Consider the following 25202-nt stretch of genomic DNA (forward strand, 5'->3'; position numbering starts at 1 on the left):
CAAAATAGCAGCAACTGTAACAATAGCTTCTTTACAACCAACCTCATGATTCCTGTGAGCCCAGAATTCCTGCTTTAGCATCTCACCTGGAAGACAGGGTAGAAAGAAGGTAGCAACTCAGAACTGCTGTTAGTGAAGTAATTACATGTCTGCTGATGTAGGCATTTCTCTAAGTTTTAATGAGACATTACAGAAGCAAATAGAAGAATGATACAAAGACTGTAAACTCCCACACAATGTCAAATATAAATACATGTTTATAAATTCACATAGGAGTGTAAGTGTGTAAACGCATATAAAAATGTAGGAAAAGATACATCCCAAACTGAATGGTGTATCTTCAGAGGAGGAGATCCCTACTTACTGGGAGTTGGGGGAATACAAAAGAAAAGTAAGAATGTATCTTTGCATTACTTGTAAGACAAAAAGAACTTTAATGATATTGAAAATATGACAACCAGTGAACCTATGAGAGAAGCCAGGATTCATCTGAGAGGCTTCTCTAAGGGTAAGGGACACCCATCAATTCTGCAGTCCTGTCTCTTTCTGCCCCTCATTCCCTTGTTTTCTCCTGCCTATCCTCACTCTGCTACATACAAGGCATCATGATGCCAACTGATCATTGTTATCTTCCTAGAGGAGTCATTATTGCCCTAGCATGCAAACAAATTGTCAACTAATGGCATACTGTCAATGAATGAAAGGTTGAGGAAAGAATTGTTAGAATTGTTAGCAGACTACATGTTCTTTCCTTTTTCATTTTTCGTGTGTCTCTACCGTATCCCTGGATACCTCTGGGAGTCATGCTAACATGTTTTAAACCAGCAATGAGGAATGTCCTACAGACTCAAAGTTTTCCTTTCTAGTATTATCTCACATCACTTTCCTCACTATACCTAACACCCTGCCCCTCTAACCTTCTCAGTTCCCTATGGATACATCCATGTCACAGCTCCATGGATCTGTATACATTGTTCTTTTCTTCTCTTCACCTTACCCACCTGATCTCCAATTCTACCCCACCCTTCTCCTAACCTTCTCCACTTTTTTTTTTTTTTTTTTTTTTTGAGAACAAGTCTCACTGTTGCCAGGCTGGAATGCAGTGGCATGATCTTGGCTCACTGCAACCTCCACCTGCCAGGTTCAAGTGATTCTCCTGCCTCAGCCTCACAAGTAGCTGGGACTACAGGCATGTGCCACCAGGCTGAGCTAATTTTTGTATTTTTTAAGTAGAGATGGGATTTCACCATGTTGGCCAGTATGGTCTCAATCTCGATCTCCTGGTCTACCTGCCTTGGCATCCCAAAGTGCTGGGATTACAAGACCTTCTCCACTTTAGAAGCCTTATCTTTAGCCTGGGAAAATGTACTCAAATCAGAGACATGCCACTTGGGTGATTGAAGTTGCCATGAATTTATACACCAGAGACAGAACTAGCTTTGTGGAGGAACCCAGGGCTACTCATGCCTACAGCCTTGTTCAAAAATCCTTCACTGGGCAATTTACAGGGACATTCTCTGTTTAACCAAGAAGTGACCAAATGAAGTGTAATCCATAATACTCGTCCACAAATTTGAGAAACTTTAATGTGCAAGTAAGTTCTTTTGAGTTGAGCATGGTTGAAGTTGCAATGAAAAATATAAATAGAAATGCATCCCCCAAAGTCTAGAAATATTAAGGTTAAAACATTAGGATGTATAACTTTATTTCAAGGGGTCTCTTTTCTCTGTCTCTTTTCTCTGCAGGAGAAAGAGAACAGAAAAACCTGATCTACTTTAAATATTCCTGGCCTAGCACAGTGGCTCATACCTGTAATCCCAGCACTGTGGGAGGCTGACACGGGCAGATAGCTTGAGCTCAGGAGTTCAATACCAGCCTGATCAACCTGGTGAAACCTGTCTCTACAAAGAAACACAAAAAATTAGCCAGGTGTGGTGGTGCATGCCTATAGTCATAGCTTCTTGAGAGGCTGAGGTAGGAGAATCTCTTGAACCCAGGCAGAGCTGCAGTGAGCCAAGATTGTGCCACTGCACTCAAGCCTGGGTGACAGAGCAAGACCCTGACTCATAAATAAACAAATATTCCTTAGCTGAGTGACAAATTTACTATAAATTTGAATAAAATGTTAACACTGATCCAACATCATAATCTCACAGTTTATATTTACCTTCTATTTGAATATCTAAATGTTTGAAATATCCATTTTAATATTATTGTCTAACCCACTATCCAAATTTAAATTCAAATGGCCTAAACACACCATTAATAGTTGAAAATAATTAGATTGCATTTTTTTCAAAAGTTCTGCCTACAGGAAATTAATTTTAAATATAAAAGCACAAAGAGTCTAAAAGGAAAAATGTACCATGTTATCTAATCAAAAGAGAGCTGGAGCTATATTAATATCAGAAAAAGTGATTTCGAAGTGAAGAATATATCAAGATCAGGTCAATTCTCTTTTCCCCGTGATAGCTCTTTAAATAATTACACAGCTGTGTTATCCCCATTCATCCCACTTTGGTCTACTCTTTTCCCTACTAAACAGCCCCAGTTCCTTTTCTAAGCACTTTTGATCATCAGATAAATAACATTTACTAGTGTCATTCTTTCCACCAGAAAGATATTGATTCTACTATAGCTAGAAACACATGAGCATTATCAAAATCTTAATTCAGTCCACATACATTTTTCTGAGCTCCTAGTTCACACTTTATTTGTAGGATTAAACTGTTTCTTAAGCTACCTAATCTCCAACTGTCCTGAAAAGCACCCAAGCATCACCAGCAAGCCTCACTTAGTGCAGCCTAGCACTCACAGGCAGAAGTGTAAGATTATGGTTCTCAAAATATCTTGGCATTCTGCAAAGAGGCATCCTTGAACCCAGTTGCAGGTGGATATCCTAGAAGGCTGTGTTCCACAAAAAGTTCTCTTGGGTCTTGAGGAAGAAGAAAGAAGGGGTCTTAAATTCCCAGTGGATAGGTATCATAATCTTCATAAAAGATTATGAACCCACTCTTCACCTGAAGCTGCCCTCCAAATACTAGTATCAAGCCCCTAAAGGGTTGAACCATTGTTACTTTCTGCAGGATATTGGTTGATGTGGCACTCTTGCCTGACCTCCTTCCCTTCCTGATCTCACTTTCTGTTTCCCCTAGTTTTCTCCACCCCCTCAGAGCACTTTCTAATAAATAATTTTCACACAAATCCTCGTCTCAAGGTCAACTTTGGGGAATACACTTCACTCATATACCAACATGAATGGGGCTCCTTTGTAGCAGTCCTTGGTAGAATCCCATCCTGAAGCTCTGCTTGCTGGTGTCACTCCTAGCACCATTTGTCTTAGTTAGTTCCCTTGAAAACAGACTGTCAGATAAAAACCGGGGTATAAATAGTTTACTTTATATGTCATCCCGGGAAGCAGCAGTGAAGGGGTGAGAAGCATAACATAGCCTTAGTGGAAACTTTGTCCTTGGTAGAAGAACCCAAGTATCTCAAGAATCAAGTCCAGCAAAGATGAGAAAATGGGAAATGTAAATTTCCTGTTAGTCACTGGGAGTGACAGTAAGAACGGCCACTCCAACTCTCACCCCTTCATTCCCCTGTTCTGTGTACTGTACCTATAATGGCCATTGATTCAAAGTTTACTACTTATCTTGAAGGACAGCACTCCAACCATGAAGAGTGTCATTGCTAAATTGGCCCTGTCATTCCTGTGAACTATCAGATTGGAAACTTCTGAATGATTAAATATGCGATAAGACCAGTGAAGCTCAGAATCATGTGCTCTTGTCACACTCTTCCACTGTGCAATGCAATGCTTAATCCGGAGAAATTTTATGTGGATCCGATGAGAATACATCAGACACTCTTGAATAGTGCTGCTGGTCAAGTGCTATACGCCAGAAAGGAAAATCAATAGCCAAAATATGTACTGATCCCCATAAGGTTGAATTGCTGCCCCTTCTAGGATAGAAGATTTTTAATGTAATCAACTTGCCACTGCCTGGTTAGTATCATTTTGAGGATTCATAACAGTCTCTACTACTAAAAAATCAGTTATTCAGTAGCACAACAGCTAGACCAGCCTTAATGAAAGACCGAGTACCACACAATGGGTTATGAAGGACCTATGTGACCAGGGACACCCATCATGAGCTGGGTACCATCAGACCCAGAAAGTTATTAGGGCTGCTCCTCACCAAGAGTTCCCTAGTGTGATATATGTCGGCTCCAGACTCCAAAGGGCCCTGCCAAGTGCTCTGTCTCTGTCTCAGTGATAGGACTGGAAGGTGCAATAACGTGTCTTTCCCTTGGAAGGAATATCTCAGTACGTCTCAGACCACTAGATACCTAAGAAATTCCTCAATACGGCAGCCCCCTTATTCTTTGTGGAGTTACTGTCTACCCTCTGGCATGCCTGCTTGTCATAGTTGCCACTTTTTGATCCACTAGGTCCAAATTGGATAAAATCTTCAATATAATAGACCAGTGTAAATTTTCTGTGAAATACTCCAGCAATCAAGTCTGTTTTTGACTACATTGTGACAGGGAGCAGAAGAGTTGACAGGAGACTTCTATAAGCAGAACTTCTATAAACAGAATAGACAGATATGTCTGAGTCAGGCCTCTGGCTGCCATTTGTGTCTTAACTTTGTCTTTTATAATTGAATGTCATCAGCTGTGCTCTGGTCTTCTGAAATCTTAGCATCCATGTTGACACTAGGAAGCTAAGTTGCATGGCACTCTCCCCTAATGTAAAGCCTGGCCTACAAAGCCTGTGTACTGTACCTTTCGGGGCTACAGCACCATATAATGGCCATTGGTTTAAAGTATAATCCTAATCTTGAAGGACAGTCCCCAACCGTGAGTTTCACGATGATGCCAGTGCCCCTGTCACCAGCATGTTCCTCATTGCTTTTGTAGAGTAAGTGTCTTCTAAATTGTCCAGGGGAATACATTCAGTCAATAGGTTCTGTCTTACGCAGTCATCCCATTGTAGAATATCCATTTCTCTTATTCTTTTGACCATATCTTCAATACTCTGCTGAGACATTTCCAGCATTTCCACTTTATTTACTGTCATCCATTATTGCTTCAAGCTTCAAAGAGCCATTTATGCAATATGCTAGTACAGTCTCCAGGTGTCCATGCCTGGATATTATTAAATCCTGAGTCAGGCCTGGTGCAGTGGCTCATGCACTTTGGGAGGCTGAGGTGGGCAGATCACTAGGTCAGAAGTTCAAGACCAACCTGGCCAACATGGAGAAACCCCGATTCTACTAAAAATACAAAAAATTAGCCAGGCATGGTGGCATGTGCCTATAATCCCAGCTACTCGGGAGGCTGAGGCAGAAGAATCAATTGAACCCAGGAGACAGAAGTTACAGTGAGCCGAGATCACGCTATTGCACTCCAGCCTGGGTGACAGGGTGAGACTCCGTCTCAAAAAAAAAAAATCCTGAATCACCATATCAAAAAAAATATACCTTTATTTAGCCTTATTTTCCAAAAGCTCAGTGTCCCCTCAATATCTACTCTCAATATGTTCTCCCAGTTCCTGCCATTATTATTTATTATTATCCATATGCTACAACTTTTATGGTAGATGATGTTTCTACTCCTGAAGCATGGCCAGTATTTACCTGATTGGATCATGTTGAGACCTGACTAAGATATAGGCCTAGAAGTCATGAGAGGAGGTTCAGGCAAACTTGGAGGAAGGCAAGTATCATCTTTCAAGGCAAACACCTTTGTGAGGCCTCTGCATGATGTCCAGTCAGGAGTCAATTGTGATCCCTTAGCAGTCGGGGGTGGGATAGGAGGTGTAGGCCACTTTCTCAGGCCAGAAAGCAGAGGATCTTTGGGATTCAAGGTTCTCAAGTACTCTGCCCAGGTACCTCTATCCCAGACTTTATGATCATACTCCTTCCCTGTCAGGCCATTATTTTGATGTGAGAGATTTGCTGAGATTGTGAAATCATTCTTCTCACAAGGTCTACTACTTTTGCAATTAGTTCCTATTTCTGGTCTTCCCCCACCCAGAATCTGATCTGCCCTGCAATGGCAGGAATTGGAGTTCTCTTTAAACATTGTCAAGGAGACCTTCCAATGTTCTTATCATGCCCTAAATTAGTAACTGGTTTATCTGATCCTGACATTTTCTCTCTCCAATACATTAGTGGCAACCTGTTACAGCCAATTAATTCCATGGTCATTATAATCTACATTTCCCATAAAACTCTCAAGTACTAAAAAAGCATTTCTTTCTTTCCTTTTTTCTTTCTCTCTCTCCATCTCTTTTTTGGTCGTTCATTGCACATGCTTACATTTTCCAGGCCTAGAGCACTGTGTGGTAACTTGTAGTCACTTCACAAATACTTGCTAAATTGAATTAATAAGTGAGGATTTGGGTGTTTTAATTAAATACACACCCTTAGGTACCTACTCAGGGCCAAAGGCAAGAAGAGACCAGCTTAGCCCATGTATTATTCTATTCTCATGCTGCTATGAAGAAATACACAAGACCAGGTAATTTGAAAAGAAAAGAGATTTAACTGACTTACGGTTCCACATGGTGGTGGAGGCTTCAGGAAACTTATAATCGTGGCAGAAGGCACCTCTTCACAGGGCAGCAGGAGAAAGAATGAGTGTCAAGTGAAGGGGGAATCCCCGTATAAAACCATCAGACCTCGTGCTCACTCACTATTGTGAGAACCACCCCCATGATTCACCTGGTCCAGCCCTTGACACATGGGGATTATTACAATTCAAGTTAAGATCTGGTTGGGGACACACAACCAAAGCCTATCAGCCAATATCTGTTCCACATGGCCCCTGGGTCTGCACTCCCATGGTTCCCCTCTCTGTGACCACAAATCCTATTCCACTCAGCTCCTTATATGAAACACAGAGAAGAGTCCGGGTAACATGGTTTTCCTAATACTGAAAGACACACCTGAGACTGGGCAAGTTACAAAAGAAAGAGGTTTATTGGACTCAATTCCACATGGCTAGGGAGGCCTCACAATCTTGGTGAAAGGTGAAAGACACATCTCACATGGCAGCAGACAAGAGAAGAAAGGTTGTGCAGGGAAACTCTCATTTTAAGTCTCTTGGGAGACTTATTCACTATCACAAGTACAGCACAGGAAAGACCTGACCCCATGATTCAGTTATCTTCCACCAGGTCCCTACCATAACACATGGGAATTCAAGATAAGATTTGGGTGGGATACACCAAACCATATCATTCTGCCCCTGGTCCCTCCAAATCTCATGTCTTCATATTTCAAAACCAATCATGCCTTCCCAACAGTCCCCCAAAGTTTTAACTCATTTCAGCATTAACTCAAAAGCCCACTATCCAAAGTCTCATCTGAGACAAGGCACGTCCCTTCTGCCTATGAGCCTAAAATCAAAAGCAAGTTGTTAGTTACTTCCCAGATACAATGGGGGTACAGGGGTTGGGTAAATATAGCCATTCCAAATGGGAGAAATTGGCCAAAACAAAGGGGTTACAGACCCCCAGGCCCCATGCAAGTCCAAAATCCCACAGGCATTTTTAAAACCATCAGATCTCATGAGACTTATCCACTATCATGAGAATAGCAAGGTAAAAACCTGCCCCCTGATTCAATTATCCTCCACTGAGCCCCTTCCACAACATGTGGGAATTCAAGATGAGAGCTGCATGGAGACACAGCCAAACCATATCACATGGGCACAGTGTGTTCAACTGAAGAGTCATGGGGCTCTTGCTTTCCTTCTACAGCAAAGTGGAATTAATTCCCTTTGAATTAATTCCCTTTGAATTAATTCAGCCCAAACTTCCCCTTTGATATGGTTGTTTTATGTGACTCTGTGTATGTTAACTTCTGTTGATCTCTTGGGTATAACCAAGACAGAAGATCCTTGCTGGTCCCTATTGCTGCAGAAGGAGAGCAGGCCTCTGGATCTTAGAGGTTTGGAATCATTAACTTTCCAATGGCTACTGCTTCTAGGGTAGGAGAGAGAGGGGCTGAACTTCACAGGAAGACAGGACACAGCCTGGAGGTTGTAACTGGATTTTGTCATTTTGTTGAGAGCTTCACTTTTAGTAACCTAATGACAGTTTTAATGTAGGGCTCAGCAGTGCATGTATAGTATCACTTTGTGAATTATTAATATAAGAGAAAAGGAGCACTTAAATGGAACCAGGCCTATATTCAGGTTCTGAAGGCAGACAGAGTCACATCACCCCTTCCCTGATGTACTGAGTGCTACACAACTTGGATGATCCTGGTGTTCTGGACAGAGTCTCTCTACATACATAGTTCTTTACTCCCACACATTACTAGGAGTAGAGAAGCCTCCTAGGAAAATGAATCTGAGTGCCTGTATTATCCAAAGCTACTTCAGCATACTTGATAAGCTAGAGAGTAGGATATAAACCCATGAAGATTTAAGGGCCTCCCACAAGAGTAAAGTTTTTAGGAGGCTAGTGGTCTGGAGCATTCCAGAACACCTCCCCTAAGATAAAGGAAAATTTGTTTCACTTTACAACTCCAAATAAGAAAGGGGTATAGTCATGGTTGATTTGTTGGGAACTTGGAGTTAGACTGTAGCTTACTTAGGAATACTGTCTTGATCCAATTATTAGATAGCAAAAAAGTCATCTGGGAGAGATGGCTGTACAGTGTCAGGCTATGGTACATGCTACCCTATCATTTGAGCCATGTGGTTCTACACAGAGGTATCTGTGTAGATTAAAATGATTAAAATACCACTTGGAGTCTATAGAAAGTCCCAATAGGAAAACTGCAGCACAAGTTGCTGCAATTCCGGAACAAAGCCATGTTCTCTGTGGCAGATAACTATTTACTATTTGGAAAACAGCTCCTGTTTTTACCACTAGACTGAGAAGAAAAACAACCACTAGGCCTAGAAGAGACTGAGACCTGGCCAGAGACCATTAGGTGACCATGTAATCCAACTGCCTTTCCTAAGCTCAGTAATGTCAGAATCACCAAGTCATAAGGTGAAGCAGAAGGAGAGGCCTCTGTCACATGATGGAAGGACTGCATTTGGACTAGACTCAAACAGAGCTAGAAAGCACACTAACGTTACATTAAAAGACGGTCCATGCTCTCATGGCATCTGCCTCAGTTGCACTGATACTTCTCCCTCAACCCAGACTTAAGGCCTCCTTGTGGGAGGCTCCCATGATCAAGTAACAGAAAAGGAAAGGACCGAAGTTTGGTTCTCAATTGGATCAACGTGACATGTTGGCACCGGCTGGAAGAAATCTGCTGCCATATTATATTTCCATACAGGGTAACCCTGAGGATAATGGTTAGGGGAAATATTCTCAGTGGGAAAAAGCTTGAAGCAGTATATTTGGTTATCTAATTCATTCAGAGGGAAAGTTGTCTGAGGTATGGATATGTGCTCACTCCTGGGCAATGGAAAATAGATAGGTTGATTAGTCTGGAGCCTAGAAGAAAAAGACTGTACAATCAGTTACCAAGAGCTCTAGGAATGATGTATGTGATGAACCTACAGGAATGGATACCAAGATTATCTCACTGTATCTCATGTTAATGTTTGTCAGAAACAGCCGCATAGAAGAGGCAGTCAACAACCAGTGCATGAGATCATTTGTCCTTTGGCTCTGAATGCAGCTAGAAGCCATTATCCTAAGCAAATTAATGCAGGAATAAAAAAGCAAATACTGCATGTCCTCACTTATAAGTGGGAGCTAAATATTGAGTATACATGTATAAAGATGGGAATAATAGACACTGGGGCCTACTTGAGGGAGGAGAATTAGAGGAGGATGTAAGATGGATGAGGTTGTAAAAACTATCAGGTACTGTGCTCACTACCTGGATGACTAAATCATTTGTATAGAGGCCCCAACAACACACAGTTAACCCATGCAACAAACCTGCACATGTACCTCCTGAACCTAAAGTAAAAGTTGAAGAAAGAAAAATATAATAACATTTAGATTCTTAGAGTCTCAGAGGAGAGAAGTGAGAGGTAAAGGCAGAAAAAATATTTGAAAAAGAATGACTCAAAACTTTTCCAACTTTAATTAAAAATATTAACCCCTGTGTCCAATGATTTCAACAAGGCCAAGGTAAGATAAGCTCAATGATAACCATACCTGGCACCCTATAGTTTAATTGCTGAAAACCAAATACAAAGAAAAGAGTCTCAAAAGCAGCAAGAGAGAAAGATATATTACATACAGGGGAACAATAATGACTATTTCTGACTTCTCATCAGAAAAAAAAAAATGCAACTCAGATTTGTGCTTTTTGTTTAGGAGATACACAGCTCAGGAAATAAAATGTTTCTTCCACCATAAAAACAAGAAAAATCTGAGTAAACTACAAAATTATTACTTTTCCTGAGCTTGTCAGAGAGCTGAAGTCAGGAGACAACCAAGTAGCCTGAATGCCAAAGAAACAAGCTCTCCAAGAAGAAATTAGACACAATAACTAGATCAATAGATACTGCCCAAGAAGATGAAGTGGCTATCATTTGAGCCGGTAAGTAGAAATCAGCTAAAATTTAATGAATTATTAAAAGTCTGGTGCAAGCTACCATATCAATCTGTAATGCCCAAAAGCCTTAGGCACAATGGCTTCTTTTCCATGAGCTTCCATTGGGTGCTCATGAGAAAGACTCGGGGGAGCAGGGCAGAACACAGGAGTGATCCCCCTTTGGTGATTCAGGCTTGCAGAAGATGTTCAGTAGTTGCTGGGAGAAAAGGCCCAAAACCTCCCCTATGCTCTGAGACTATTCTACAAACCAAAAGCCTCAAGCTGCTGATAGAGAAGCAGCAAACTCTGTCACTTCCAGGATACAAGCAAAGACCAATTACCATTAGGAAGAGTAGTGTAAGAAAACTCCTCCATCTCTGAAGGAGGGGCAGGAAACCATTCTGGTTCAACACCCTACACTGATACCAAGCAAAAAGATCTTCTATGGCCAGGCATGGTGGTTCATGAATGTAATCCCAGCACTTTGGAAGGATAAGGCAGGAGAGGTCAGGAGTTCAGTACCAGCCTGGGCAACATAGCAAGACCCCATTCCTTAAAAAAATTGCAGTGGCACAGGCCTGTAGTCCTAGCCACTCAGGAGTCTGAGTTCTAGCAACTCAGGAGGATTGCTTGAGCCCATAACTTTGAGATTACAGTGAGCTATGATCATGTCACTGCACTCAGCCTGAGCAACAGAGTGAAACCCACGCTAAAAAACAAACAAACAAAAACCATATTTGCTATTACTTTGGGAGGGGTGGGAAACTCCTGCCCAAGACCAATCTCAGATCTAAATCTGAGTTTGGTTGCCACAAGGAAGAACACCAATGCTGAGAAAGCCCCATCCCTAAGGCCCAGGCACACAGAGAGGGCCTACCCAAGACTGAAACGGAACCAGGACAACAATTTCCCCTGCCCTCACCACAAATCTTGCACAAAATAAGAAACTGCAGTAGTCTGCCACTAGGAAAGGGGAAAGAGAATGGAAGGAAAACCCTCTTTTGCATGAGCATCTAGGGATGGCTAAACGCCAAAGGTGAAGTGTGGAAATCAAGAAAAATTCTCTGACCTCCACTTTAACCTTAAGCAGAAGGCAGCAATAGCACAGCACTAAAGGGATTTAACTCAGTGGTATACAGAAAGTAAAGAGAGCAAAAACAAAACCCAAGCTTAACTAGCTGGGCATTGTGATGTTCGTCTGTAATCCCAGCTACTCAGGAGGCTGAGGCATGAAAATCACTTGAACCCACGAGGTAGAGGCTGCAGTAAGCCAGGATCACACCACTGCACTCTAGCCTGTGAGACAGAGTGAGATTCTGTCTCAAAACAGAACAAAAAACCAAGCCTAGCTCTATTTCTTACAAGATTGATTCAACCTCCCACACTGTCTAACAGAAGAAAAGACATGTCTATTTACATACATAAACACTATTTACTCAGTGTCTACTGTTCTACACATTATGTTCACCATGCAATCAAGAATTATGAGACACAGGCCAGGCGCAGTGGCTCAAGCCTGTAATCCCAGCACTTTGGGAGGCCGAGGCAGGTGGATCACAAGGTCAAGAGATCGAGACCATCCTGGTCAACATGGTGAAACCCCGTCTCTACTAAACATACAAAAAGTTAGCTGGGCATGGTGCTGCGTGCCTGTAATCCCAGCTGCTCAGGAGGCTGAGACAGGAGAATTGCCTGAACCCAGGAGGCGGAGGTTGTGGTGAGCCGAGATTGCGCCATTGCACTCCAGCCTGGGTAACGAGCAAAACTCCGTCTCAAAAAAAAAAAAAAAAAAAAAAAAAAGAATTATGAGACACATATGTATCAGTTTAAATAATTCATTGCAAAGACATAAAGCAATCAACAGAACCAGATTCAGAGATAACCTAGATGTTGAAACTATGAGATGAGTGCTTCAAAATAACTGTGACTAATATTTTTTAAGGCCTATTAGAAAAGATGGCTAGCATGCAGGAACAGATGGGGAATTTCAGCAGAGAGATGGAAACCAAACAAGTCCAATAGAAATGTTAGAAATGAAAACATGACATCAAAGATGAAGAATTGATGCCAGGCGTAGTGGCTCATGCCTGTAATCCTAGCACTTTGGGAGGCCAAGCCAGGTGGTTCATCTGAAGTCAGGAGTTTTGGACCAGCCTGGCCAGCGTGGTGAAACCCTATCTCTACTAAAAATACAAAAAAATTATCCAGACATGGTGGTGTGTGTCTGTAATCCCAGCTACTCAGGAGGCTGAGGCAGGAGAATCGCTTGAATCCAGGAGGCAGAGGTTGCAGTGAGCCAAAATTGAGTCACTGCACTCCACCTGGGCAACAGACCAAGATTCTATCTCAAAAAAAAAAAAAAAAAAATGCAATTTCATTCTATTTTAATATGCTCATCAGTAAACTCAACACAGCTGATTTTTAAAAATCGGTGAACCTGAAAATACATTAATGGAAATTATTCAAAGTGAAACACAAAGAAGAAAAAAGAATGAAGAGAAAAACAGAACAGAAGTAGTGGGACAATATAATCTGTCTAACATATGTGTAATTGTAATCCCAGAATGAGAAGAGAGAGAATAGAGCATAACAGAAATATTTAAAGACATTAACAGTCAAGAAGTTTTTGAAATCAATAAAGATAACAAACCAGTGATACAATAAACTTAGAGAACCTCAAGCAGAATAAAACAACACACACACACACACACACACACACACACCTGCTTACCCCTAGATACAAGACATTCAAACTTCTGTGTTTCAAAGATATAAAGGAAATCATGAAAGCAATCAGAGCTAAAAGAAATATTATATACAGAGGTTTTTAAAGAGAACTATAGCATATTCACATTAGAAACAATTCAACAAACCTGTTGGTATTGCATTGAGAAAAACTATATAACACTTGAGGAAAATGCATATAATACTGAGTTATCCAACCACAGACATAATACCATCCTCCATTAAGTAATATCTTCTTGAATGTCTCTTTGTACTTTAAGTAAACTTCTGCACAAAAGGCTTGCACATGTTGTGCTTTATTTATTCTTAATTATTTAATATTTTGTGCTATTACTAATAGCATCTTTCTTTTCATTTTGTTTTCTACCTCTTTGCTGCTAACATGTAATCATGTAAATTATTTTCCAATATGAAGTTTGTTCTGGCAACTTGTTAAATTTATTAATTTTGATAATTTGTCTATAGAGTCTTTTGGATTTTCTAAATATGCAATCATCAAATGATCCATGAATGATAACACTTTGTTTCTTCCTTTCCAATATTTATGCCTTTTATTCATTCTCTTGAATTACTACACTGGGTAGGACTTCCAATATAACACCGAGAAGATGTAATATTTTGTCTTGTTCTTGAACTCAAAGACTAACTTTTCAATGTTTCTTCAATTCCACATGTTGGCACAGAATGTGAAGCAATAGGAACTCTTATATGCTAATAATAGAACTATAAATTCATACAACTATTTTGAAAATAAAGTCATTAACTATTGAAGTTAAAGATATAATACTCTATTAGCTAATAATTCCAATTTGACCTGAAACTATGAAAATAATAGAAGAAAACACTGGGGAAATGCTCCAAGACATTGGTCTGGGCAAAGGTTTCTTCAATAAGACCTCAAAAGCACAGGCAACCAAAGTAAGAATGGGCAAATGGGATCACATCAAACTAAAAAGCTGCTTCACAGCTAAGGAAACAAATAGCAAAGTGAAGAAACAACTTACAGAATGGGAAAAAAATTTTTGCGAACTATTCAACTGGCAAGAGATTAATAACCAGAATATATAATGAACTCAAACCACTCAACAGCAAGAAAACAAGTAATTCAGTTTTTTAATGGGCAAAAAGTATGAGCAGACTTTTCTCAAAAGATATACAAATGGCCAACAGGTATATGAAGAAAATGTTCAACATCAATAATCATCAGAGTAATGCAAACCAAAACTACAATGATATATCATCTAAATGTAGTTAAAATGACTTTTATCAAAAAGACAAGTAAAACAACAGGTGCCAGTGAGGATGTGGAGAAAGAGGAATGCTCATATGCTGTTGATAGGAATATAAATTAGTATAACCATTCCAGAAAATAGTATGGGGACTCCTCAAAAATCTACAAATTAAGCTACCAGCAAATCCCACTGCTGGCTATATATCTGAAGGAAAAAAAAAAAACGTGAAATCTGTATCAAAGACATGTCTGCACTTACATGTTTATCCACAAATAGCCAGGATATGGAATCAACCTAAGTGATCATCATTGGATGAATGGACAAAAGAAATGTGGTACATATACAACAATGGAATATTATTCAGTCATTAAAAAAAATAATGAAATCCTGCCATTTGCAGCAACATGGCTGGAACTGGAGGACATTATGTTAAGTGAAATAAGCCAGACACCATAAGACAAATATCACATGTTCTCATTCATATATTGGAGCTAAAGAGTCAATCTAATGGAAATAGAGAGTAGGTTGATGGTTATCAGAGGCTGAGAACTATGGAGGTCGTTGGGGGATGAAGAGAGGTTGGCTAACAGGTACAAAAATACAGTTAGATAGAAGGAATAAGATCCAATGTTCAGTAACATAATAGAGTAACTATAGTTAACAGTAATTTATTGTCTATTTTGAAATAACTAGAGGAGTGGAATTGGAATGTTCCTAACACAAATAAATGATAAATGCTTGAAGTAATGGACATCCCAAATACCCTGATTTGATCGTTATGCAGTATAAGTTTGTTTCAAAATATCAAATGAACCCCATAAATATGTAAAACTATTATGTAGCTATAAAAAATTATATGGAATTTCAATTCTAGATATACGTCCAATAGAACTGCATGCACATATGCCCTAGGAGGCATAATAAGAATGTTTTATAGCAGCACAATTTATAGAAGCCCAAAATTTCTAAAAATTTCTATCAACAGTAGAATGTGTCAATTGTGGTATAGACATCAATGAAATATGTATTGGTTGTCTAGCATACTACTCCAAAACTTAGTGACTTAACTTTTCATTGAGCTCACAATTTTATGGATCAGCAAGTTGGAATGAATTCAGCTGGGCTGAATTCCATATCCTGGCTATTTGTGGATAAACATGTACGTGCAGACATGTCCTTGATACACTGATTTCATGGGTTTTTTTTCTTCAGATATATAGCCAGCAGTGGGATTTGCTGGTAGCTTAATTTGTAGATGGTATCTCAATGTAGTTTTGATTTGCATTTCTCTAATGACCAGTGATGATGAGCATTTTTTCATATGTTTGTTGGCCTCCTGTATGTCTTCTTTTGTAAAGTGTCTGTTCATATCCTTCGCCCACTTTTGAATGGGCTTGTTTGTTTTTTTATTGTAGATCTGTTTTAGTTCTTTGTAAATTCTGGATATCAGCCCCTTGTCAGATGGGTAGACTGCAAAAATTTTTTCCCATTCTGTTGGTTGCCGATTCACTCTAATGACAGTTTCTTTTGCCGTGCAGAAGCTGTGGAGTTTGATTAAGTTCTATTTGTCTATTTTGGCTTTTGTTGCCAATGCTTTCAGTGTTTTGGTCATGAAGTCCTTGCCTACACCTATGTCCTGAATGTTTTTGCCTAGATTTTCTTCTAGAGTTTTTATGGTGTTAAGTCTTGTGTTTAAGTCTTTAATTCATCTGGAGTTAATTTTAGTATAAGGTGTTAGGAAGGGGTCCAGTTTCTGCTTTCTGCACATGGCTAGCCAGTTTTCCCAACACCATTTATTAAACAGGGAATCCTTTCCCCATTGCTTGTTTTTTTCAGGTTTGTCAAAGATCGGATGGTTGTAGATATGTTGTGTTTCCTCCGAGGCCTCTGTTCTGTTCCATTGGTCTATATCTCTGTTTTGGTACCAGTACCATGCTGTTTTGGTTACTGTAGCCTTGTAGTTTAGTTTGAAGTCCGGTAGGGTGATGCCTCCTGCTTTGTTCTTTTTGCTTAGAATTGACTTGGCTGTGCAGGCTCTCTTTTGGTTCCATATGAAGTTTAAGGTGTTTTTTCCAGTTCTGTGAAGCAATCCCATTACTGGGTATATATCCAAAGGATTATAAATCATTCTACTATAAGGACACATGCACACGAATGTTCATTGCAGCACTGTTTACAATAGCAAAGACCTGGAACCAACCCAAATGCCCATCAATCATAGACTGGACAGGGAAAATATGGCACATATACACCACAGAATATTATGCAGCCATCAAAAACAGTGAGTTCATGTCCTTTGTAGGGACATGGATGAACCTGGAAACCATCATTCTCAGCAAACTGACACAAGAGCAGAAAATCAAACACCGCATGTTCTCACTGATATGCAGGTGTTGAACAATGAGAACACATGGACACGGGGAGGGGAGCACTACACACTGGGGTCTGTTGAGGAGAAATGGGGGAGGGACAGGGGGATGGGGAGGTGGGGAGAGATAGCATGGGGAGAAATGACAGATATAGGTGAGGGGGAGGAAGGCAGCAAATCACACTGCCATGTGTGTACCTATGCAACAATCTTTCATGTTCTTCACATGTACCCCAAAACCTAAAATGCAATAAAAAAAATTTTTTTTTTTTAATTAGCCAGGCATGGTGGCGCATGCCTGTAGTCCCAGCTACTGGGGAGGCTGAGGCAGGAGAATTGATTGAACCCGAGAGGCAGAGGTTGTGGTGAGCCGAGATCACACCACTGCACTCCAGTTTGGGCAACAGAGCAAGACTCCATCTCAAAAAAAAAAAAAAAAAAGAAAAGATGGTGGAAAGGCATCAGAAATTGAGGAGCAACACACAGGGGCTTCTGGGTTCTTGGCAGTGTGCTTTCTTAACCTGAGTGATAATGACCTACGTGCTCATTTTGACTCACTAAGTGGTAGATTTATGTTTTGTGCATTTTTCTTTATCTTATATCTAATGATTAAAAATTAAATAATGTATGATATTGGCACAAGGACAAAAAAATGGACAAATGGAACAGAACAAAGAACTGAAAAACAATTCATACCCATAATAAGAATCTGATATACAATAAATCTTGCCTCACAGTTGATTGACAAAAGGACAAATTGTTTATGAGATAATGTTGGAAAAACTGTCTCATTAGAGGTAAAAAATCAAACTGGACCCCTACTTACCAGAGTAGATATACAAGGATAGCTCTAGAAGGTTTAAAGACCTCAAGGCAAAAGATTATAAGTTAATGGTAAATATCGTGGGTTAATATCTTCCTAACATACAAGGCAGGGAAGAACTTCTAAAGAACAGCAAAAAGACAAATCACAAAGCCAAAGCTGAGTAAGTCAATTGTATCAAATTAAGAAAATTTATTCAAGGAGGGACATTATGATCAAAGTTAAAAAACAGGTGACAAATTAAGTGTTACTGGCTATTCCTAATGGTTTTTAAAAATGAACACAGTATACAACATATACAAGAAACTATTAAAATGAAGATTAAAAAGCAAAAAATCCAAAAGAAAAATGAACAAAGGAAATAAACAGGCAATTTGCAAAATGAGGAAATCAAACAGGCTGGCAAGTGTATAAAAAGAGGCCCAAACTTATTAGCTATGAGAATAATTCAACTTTTTAAAATAACAAGATATTACTTTTTTATGCTGGCAAAATTATAAAGCTGAACAATGCCAACATTAGCAGGAATGTGGGGATAGAGATGTCCTCCTATGTTACTGGTGGGCATGTAACCGGTGCAGCCACCCTAAAGAGCAATCTGACAGTTCTCAGTTCTATATCATTGTGTTTCATGACCATCAAGACCCACTTTTGGATCTATACTTGAAAAAAAAAAACTCACACTGTAGTTTACATGAGCACATGTCTGAGGATGTTTATTTAGATGGTGGTGGTGAGGAATTAAAAGTGACCCAGATGTCTATCTAAAATAAAGTAGATAGGAAAAACAGGAAGTACCATCAGCAGTTAGAAGCAATGACTACAAGCACCCAGAGCGGCATGCATTATGCTGAGTAAAAAAAGGAAGAAAAAATAGGATCCATCGCATATATCAGTTATAAAAATTAATACAACATACCAAACAGACAATACACATTTTACAAGAATACATACAAATAACAGCACATACATTAAACAGAAGGCTTTTCTTTAAGGGAGAAGAGCACATACATTAAGCAGAAGGGTGTTCTTAATTGGAAAAGGAGGTAAATGAAAGTGGGGAATGAGGCTAAAGGGCCTGTCAAACCAATGACGGGGGAGTGTCATAAACTGAAGACTGTGTTTAACCTAACCCTGTATGTCGAAAAAAAGAAAAAGCCTAAATAAAATCTTCCTCCATGGCTTTCCTCTCCATGGCAACTGCTGTAACTGTGTGTGTGTGTGTGTGTGTGTGTGTGTGTGTGTGTGTGTGTGTGTTGTACATTTCCTAGAAAAATGCTCAACGCATTTACTAGTTCGTTTTTATGACCATGTAATTCTTATTTATATCATGTTATTCTGTACCTTGTTCTTTTTGTTTCATAATATACTTTGGACATCTTTCCCTTTCAGCACTTACAAATCTACCTCACTTTTAAACAGCTATATTATTTTTATATACTCCAATTTAATTTTCCTATCAATAGATACTTAAGCTTGCTTTTTAAGTTGTTTGCTATTAAACGAGTTTGCTTTTTAAATTGTTCACTGTTGTTCAAAAGACCACCAGGATGGTTAAATAGTAGAAAAGAGAGCTTTATTAGCAATATTGGTTTGTAAGCTTGGAACAGAAACCACCAAACCAGCATAGACTGAAGGTGGTCTCTCTTGAAGAGGGGAAGGAACAGCTTGGATTTTATTCCTCATGGGATCTGTGTTACACAATAAAACCATACATATTCAGCAGGTTTCAGGGAAAGCTATACATATTTATGAAGGGAGCTGAGCGAATGAGCAACGGGTAAACACACATGTTACATACTTCTTATATTTACTTTGAAACAGGGTTTTAGCATTAAAATGAGGTGGAATTTGGCTCTTTACATCAAAAGGTTAACTGTAGGACACAAAGACAGTTTGTGCACAGCCTCTCTAAGCTGACTGAAACTGGCTCAGTGTTTACAGTAGCTTATCAGAAAAGAGTGCTTGTAAGGCCAGTCCTCTGTCCAATCAGAATTGTAGTAGTCTGGGTTATAAATCAGATTTAGGAGCTGTCCCGTGGCTGCTATTGTTAGAAAGTTTAGAGCCCTGGGAATTTAGAAACTTGCCATGCCAGCTGAGCCCTGAACCCTCCACCCATAGGTAACTTTGTTTCCTTAATCTTAGGGTCTATCTTAATTGATAAAGGGGCATTTATTTTGGACTCTCAGATCACACTATTAAACTGTAGGGACCAAGGGGAAATTTCCCCTTTGCCCTCGGCAGGTTCACTGAAAATCAACCAACAGAAGGCAGACTAATAGGAGAAAGGGCATACAAAATTTATTAACATGTGCATGTATTCACAGGAGTCATACAAAATATAAAACCCAAAGAAAGAGCCATATGGTTGATGCTTTTATACCATCTTGAGGTTAGTGAAAGAAAAGAGCTTCTAGCATTGCAGTACAGGTTATGGGAGGGAGAGAAAAGGAAAGGCATGGCTAGCAAAGGCAGTCTTATTAGGTAGATGAAACCTCACAGGTAGCAGCTCTCAGAAAGAATAGACGGTAGCCTGCGCTTGAGTTAATCTTTCCTAGATCTGGACTAACAAAGGCTGCCTCAAAGAAAGCCTAGCTTTTTATTTCACTAATGTAGATTTTTCTCTACAGATGAAATCTCCTCCAGAAAAGGCAGCTTTTCTGGACTATTCTTTGCTGCAGGCCCTCTGAATAGCCGTCTCAAAATATATCAGAGAAGTATATTTGGGAGTAACATTTTTGTTTCCTTTAAAACAATGCACCTGTAAATATTCTTTTATATACTTTTTTTATATCAAGTATATTCACAATGTAAATCCCAAGAAGTGAAATTTCTCAATCAAAACAGTCAAAATACACATACATTTAAATATTGGATAGATGTTATCAAATTGCCTTCCCAAAGGTTGCAACAATACAAAATCTCATCAAAAACATCTGAAAGTATCTATTTCTCCAGACTTTTTCCAGCTCTAGATATTGTAAAGATTTTTATAATTTTTTACCAATCTAAAAGTTGAAAGATTTTATCTTACTGACATTTTGATCTCCATGTTTTAAATATGTGCAAGACTAAGTGTATTTCCATAATTTTACAGACCATTTATATTTTCCCTGTGAACTGTTTGTTCTTATAACGTGCCTATTTTCTTCTGAGTTGTTTTACTTTCTCATTCATTTGTATGAGAGATATTTTGCAAATTAAGGCAATTAGCCATTTTATCATATGTTCTGCAATTACATTTTCAGTCTGTCTTTTCTTTTGTCAAAAAGAAGTTTTAAATTTTAACACAGTCAAATTTATCAATCTGTTCCTTTATGGCTTCTGAAAACTAGATATTTTAAATTTTATTTTGTGGCTTGGAAGTTTAAGTGCTTCTGAGAGGACTGATTAGACCGAGGTGAAGAGGGAGGAGGAGAGTAATTGAGACAATTGCAACTTAAAGGCAGAACGAAGATTTTAAATGAAGAGGTGGCAGAAGTGATGACAGCAACAGCCATAGCAGCCCAGCTGAGGCCAGATTCCAGGGCAGTGACATTCTGGTAGGGCCTGTTGGATCCTTCTACATCAAGGAAGCTCTTAGTGATACCAGTGAGCCTTGAGGCAACTATCAGATGCTTTCTGGACATAACAGGGAAGGAAACTCCTCAGGGGAAGTAGACTTCATAATTATTTGGGTTTTGGAGAATACTAGAGAAATAATAGCTTTCTTTATTAAGTTGACAAAACTGGTTACACTTGTAATATTAACCTCACATTATGATTTTCTCCACCATGGTTGTGAGAGAGATTCAGATTTTTTTTATTGTATTTATTTAAGTCCTCTTTTATTTCTGTTTTCTATTCCATTTCTTTCTGCTTTAATATTTATTATTTCCCTCCTTCTGCTAACTTTGGGCTTAGTTTGTTCTTTTTTGGTTGTTGTTCTTTGAGATGTAAAGTTGGGTTGCTTATATGAGAGATTTCTTTTTTCTTAATGTAAGCATTTATAGCTATAAATTTCCCTTTTAGAACTGCTTTTGCTATATCCTAAAAGTTTTAGCATGTTTTATTTCCATTTTCACTTCTCTCAAAATTTTTTTGATTTCCCATTTTATTTCTTCTTTGACCCATTGATCAGGAGTTGTATTGTTTAATTTCCACATATTTGTAAATTTTCCAACTTTCCTTCTGTTGGATAACCTAAAAGAAATGGATAGATTCCTAGAACTATACAATCTACCAAGAATGATCATGAAGAATTTAAAAATCTGAACAGATCAATAACAAACAAGGATATTGAATTAATAATTTTTGTTTTGTTTTGTTTGAGATGGAGTCTTGTTCCATCACTTAGGCTGGAGTGCAGTGGCGCAACCTGGGCTCGCTGCAACCTCTGCCTCCCACGTTCAAGTGATTCTCCTGCCTCAGCCTCCTGCATAGCTGGGATTACAGGCAAGCACCACTATGCCCAGCTAATTTTAGTATTTTTAGTAGAGACAGAGTTTCACCATGTTGGCCAGGCTGGTCTTGAACTCCTGACTTCAGGTGATCCGCCCACCTCAGCCTCCCAAAGTACTAGAATTACAGGCATGAACCACTGTGCTCAACATCTCTAATCACCAAGTAAATGCAATAAAAACCACAATGAGATGTCACCTCTCACATCAAGATGACTGTTATCAAAATAGACAAAAGATGTGGTTTAGTAAGGATGGAGAGAAACAGGTGCACTATTAGTGGAAATGTAAATTGATATGGCCATTATGGAAAACAGTATGGGGTTTCCTCAAAAATTAAAGATAGAATAACCATATAATCTCAGCAAACTGACACAAGAACAGAAAACAAAACACCACATGTTATCACTCATAGGCGGATGTTGAAAAATTAGAACACATGGACACAGGGAGGGGAACATCACACACTGTGGACAGCTGAGGGGGGTAAGGGGAAGGACAGCAGGGAGTGGGGAGGGTGGGGGAAGTATAATGAGGGGAGAAATACCAGATGTGGGTGATGGGGGGTGGAGGCAGCAAACCACCTTGCCATGTGTGTACCTATGCAATAATCCTGCATGATCTGCACATGTACCCCAGAACCTAAAGTACAATTTTAAAAAAAAGCTACCTTGTGAATTCCATGCCAGCTGAAAAAAGAAAATAGAAAAGGTATCATAAAAGCAACACCTACTTAGCTACTTATTAGGTGTCAGATGTGCTGCTATCCAATTTATATACATTATCTCATTTAATTCTCAAAATAACCCCCATGAGGTATTATTATAATCATTCTTATTTTACATATGAATAAATTACTCATCCTAGATTCTACCCTGTGTTACTATAATTCTATATTACTTATACTGAGTCCAGAGCCCTAATTCTTGCCACTGAGCTGAATTTCCTATATAAACTCAATTACTGTGTTTTTGATAATGGCATGAACTTTAATAGAAATACCTTGATACAGGGCATGGGGCAGGGAAATGAATAAGCAGTTTCCCTAAATCTTACAGTGGCTTGATCTGTAAATGTTTAACCAGATATAATTTGTACTTGTAAATTAGCTGAAATTTGACATTTTTAAAAGAATGCCTTCCATTTCATTAGTCTAATAATTTAGAAAACACAAATGCTTGAGAAAGTTAGATGAACAGTACATGTTACAATAAAATTGAAAGATGATGTTAAAATAACAACCATATAATCTAGCAATCTCACTTGTGAGCATATATGCAATGAAGATGAAATCAGTAGTTTGATGAAATACCTGCACTCCCATGTTCGTTTCAGCATTATTCACAATAGCCAAGACTTGGAAACTACTAAGTATCCATTGATGGATAAATGCATAAAGAAATTGTGGCATGTGTTTATATATATGTGAGTGTGTGTGTGTGTACGCATGTGTGCATGACAAATATTCAGCCATTAAAAAAGGAAATCCTGCCATTTGTGACAACATTAATTAACCTGAAGGACAGCATGTTTAATGAAATAAGTGACATAGAAAGACATATACTGTATGATCTCACTTATATGTGGATTCTAAAAAAGTTGAACTTATAGAAACAGAGAATAGAATAGTGGTTGCCGGCACTAGGGGTTAGGGAGACACAGGGAGATGTTGATCAAAGAGTACAAAACTTCAGTCATAAGACAACAAGTTCTGGAGAATAGCATAGATGGTGACAGATGTGTTAATTTGATTTTGATAATGATTACACAATGCATTTATATATAAAATCATCACATTGCACACTTTAAATATGAGATACACTATCTAAATTATCAATTAAATATTTGAAAATAAGGGAAGAAAAAAATTGAAAAAAAAAATCAGCTGTTGAACTTTGCAGTTTGGGTGATGCTGAGGTGTTCCAGTGAAGGGCAGTAATAAAGCAGCCACGTTAGCAATTTCTTTAGAAAGCTTTCTGTTCTGCATGGCAGTACGATGCAGAGCTATAGCCATTTGGGTGAGTCCATCCTTAGTTTTTAATGTAAGCTGAAAGTGGGCATTGATAATTGGCGAACACTGCATTGCAGAAAAGGAGGGAGAGTAAGCTGCTGATGTCAGTATCTTCCCTTGGATTTTCCTCCCCGATAAACAACTGACTCCCTGATAGTAGTGTACATGCTGGACCGGGGCAATAGAAAATCAGGAGCAAACTTTCATGGCCAGCAGCTGTCCGGCAAGAGCTGTATTCTTCAAAATGTTACAAAACTTGAATTATGCAAGCTAGAAGTGAATGTACTGTGAACTTCTTTCAATTTCTTGCAATTCTCTCACTGATAAGATTTGTGGGAAAGAACTGCAGTCATCTAAGTCACTTCAGTGCACTAGTTCAAAAAGTTGTGGTATGAACTAAATTTTGTGTGCCCCCAAAATTCATATGTGAAAGCTCTAATCCTCAATATGATGGTATTTAGAGGGGGGACTTTTGGGAGATAATTAACTCATGAAGGTGGAGCTCTCATAAATGGGATTAGTGCCTTTATAAGAAAAGACACAACCTGGCTGGGTGCAGTGGCTCATACCCGTCATCCAGCACTTTGGGAGGCTGAGGCAGGAGGATCACTTGAGCTCAGGATTTCAAGACTAGCCTGGACGACATAGTGAGACCCTGTCTCTATTTAATTTTTTTTTTCTTTTTTTTTGAAATGGAGTCTCACTCTGCCACCCAGGCTGGAGTGCAGTGGCACAATCGCCTCTCACTGCAACCTCTGCCTGCTGGGTTCAAGCAATTCTCCTGCCTCAGCCTCCCTAGTAGCTGGGATTACAGGCACACACCACCACGCTTGGCTCATTTTTGTATTTTTAGTAGAGACAGGGTTTCACCTTGTTGACCAGCCTGGTCTCAAACTCCTGACTTCATGATCCACCCACCTCGGTCTTGCAAAGTGCTGGGATCACAGGCGTGAGCCACTGCACCTGGCTGTCTATTTAATTTTTATGAAAGGAAGGAAGGGAAGGAAGGAAGGAGGGAAAGAAGAGAAGGAAGGAAGGAAAGGAGGAAGACAGGG

General features: G+C 39.2%; 1 long non-coding RNA gene across 3 annotated transcripts in view; it reads right to left on the bottom strand.

The window, feature by feature from the left end:
- The window catches only part of LOC141583550 (uncharacterized), a 103035-nt gene that overhangs the window by 31060 nt on the left and 46773 nt on the right, over positions 1-25202 (bottom strand). The window contains exons 2-3 of one of the 3 annotated variants that reach the window (XR_012516200.1): positions 1810-1901; positions 43-86 (exon numbers count right to left, since the gene is read on the bottom strand). The exons of 1 other annotated variant lie outside the window; for it this stretch is intronic. This is a non-coding gene — a long non-coding RNA (uncharacterized LOC141583550). The remainder of the gene's footprint in view (positions 1-42; positions 87-1809; positions 1902-25202) is intronic. One more of the 3 variants, XR_012516202.1, reaches the window with a different exon arrangement.

Source organism: Saimiri boliviensis, chromosome 2 (assembly GCF_048565385.1).
Source record: "Saimiri boliviensis isolate mSaiBol1 chromosome 2, mSaiBol1.pri, whole genome shotgun sequence".
NCBI classification, from domain to species: domain Eukaryota; kingdom Metazoa; phylum Chordata; class Mammalia; order Primates; family Cebidae; genus Saimiri; species Saimiri boliviensis.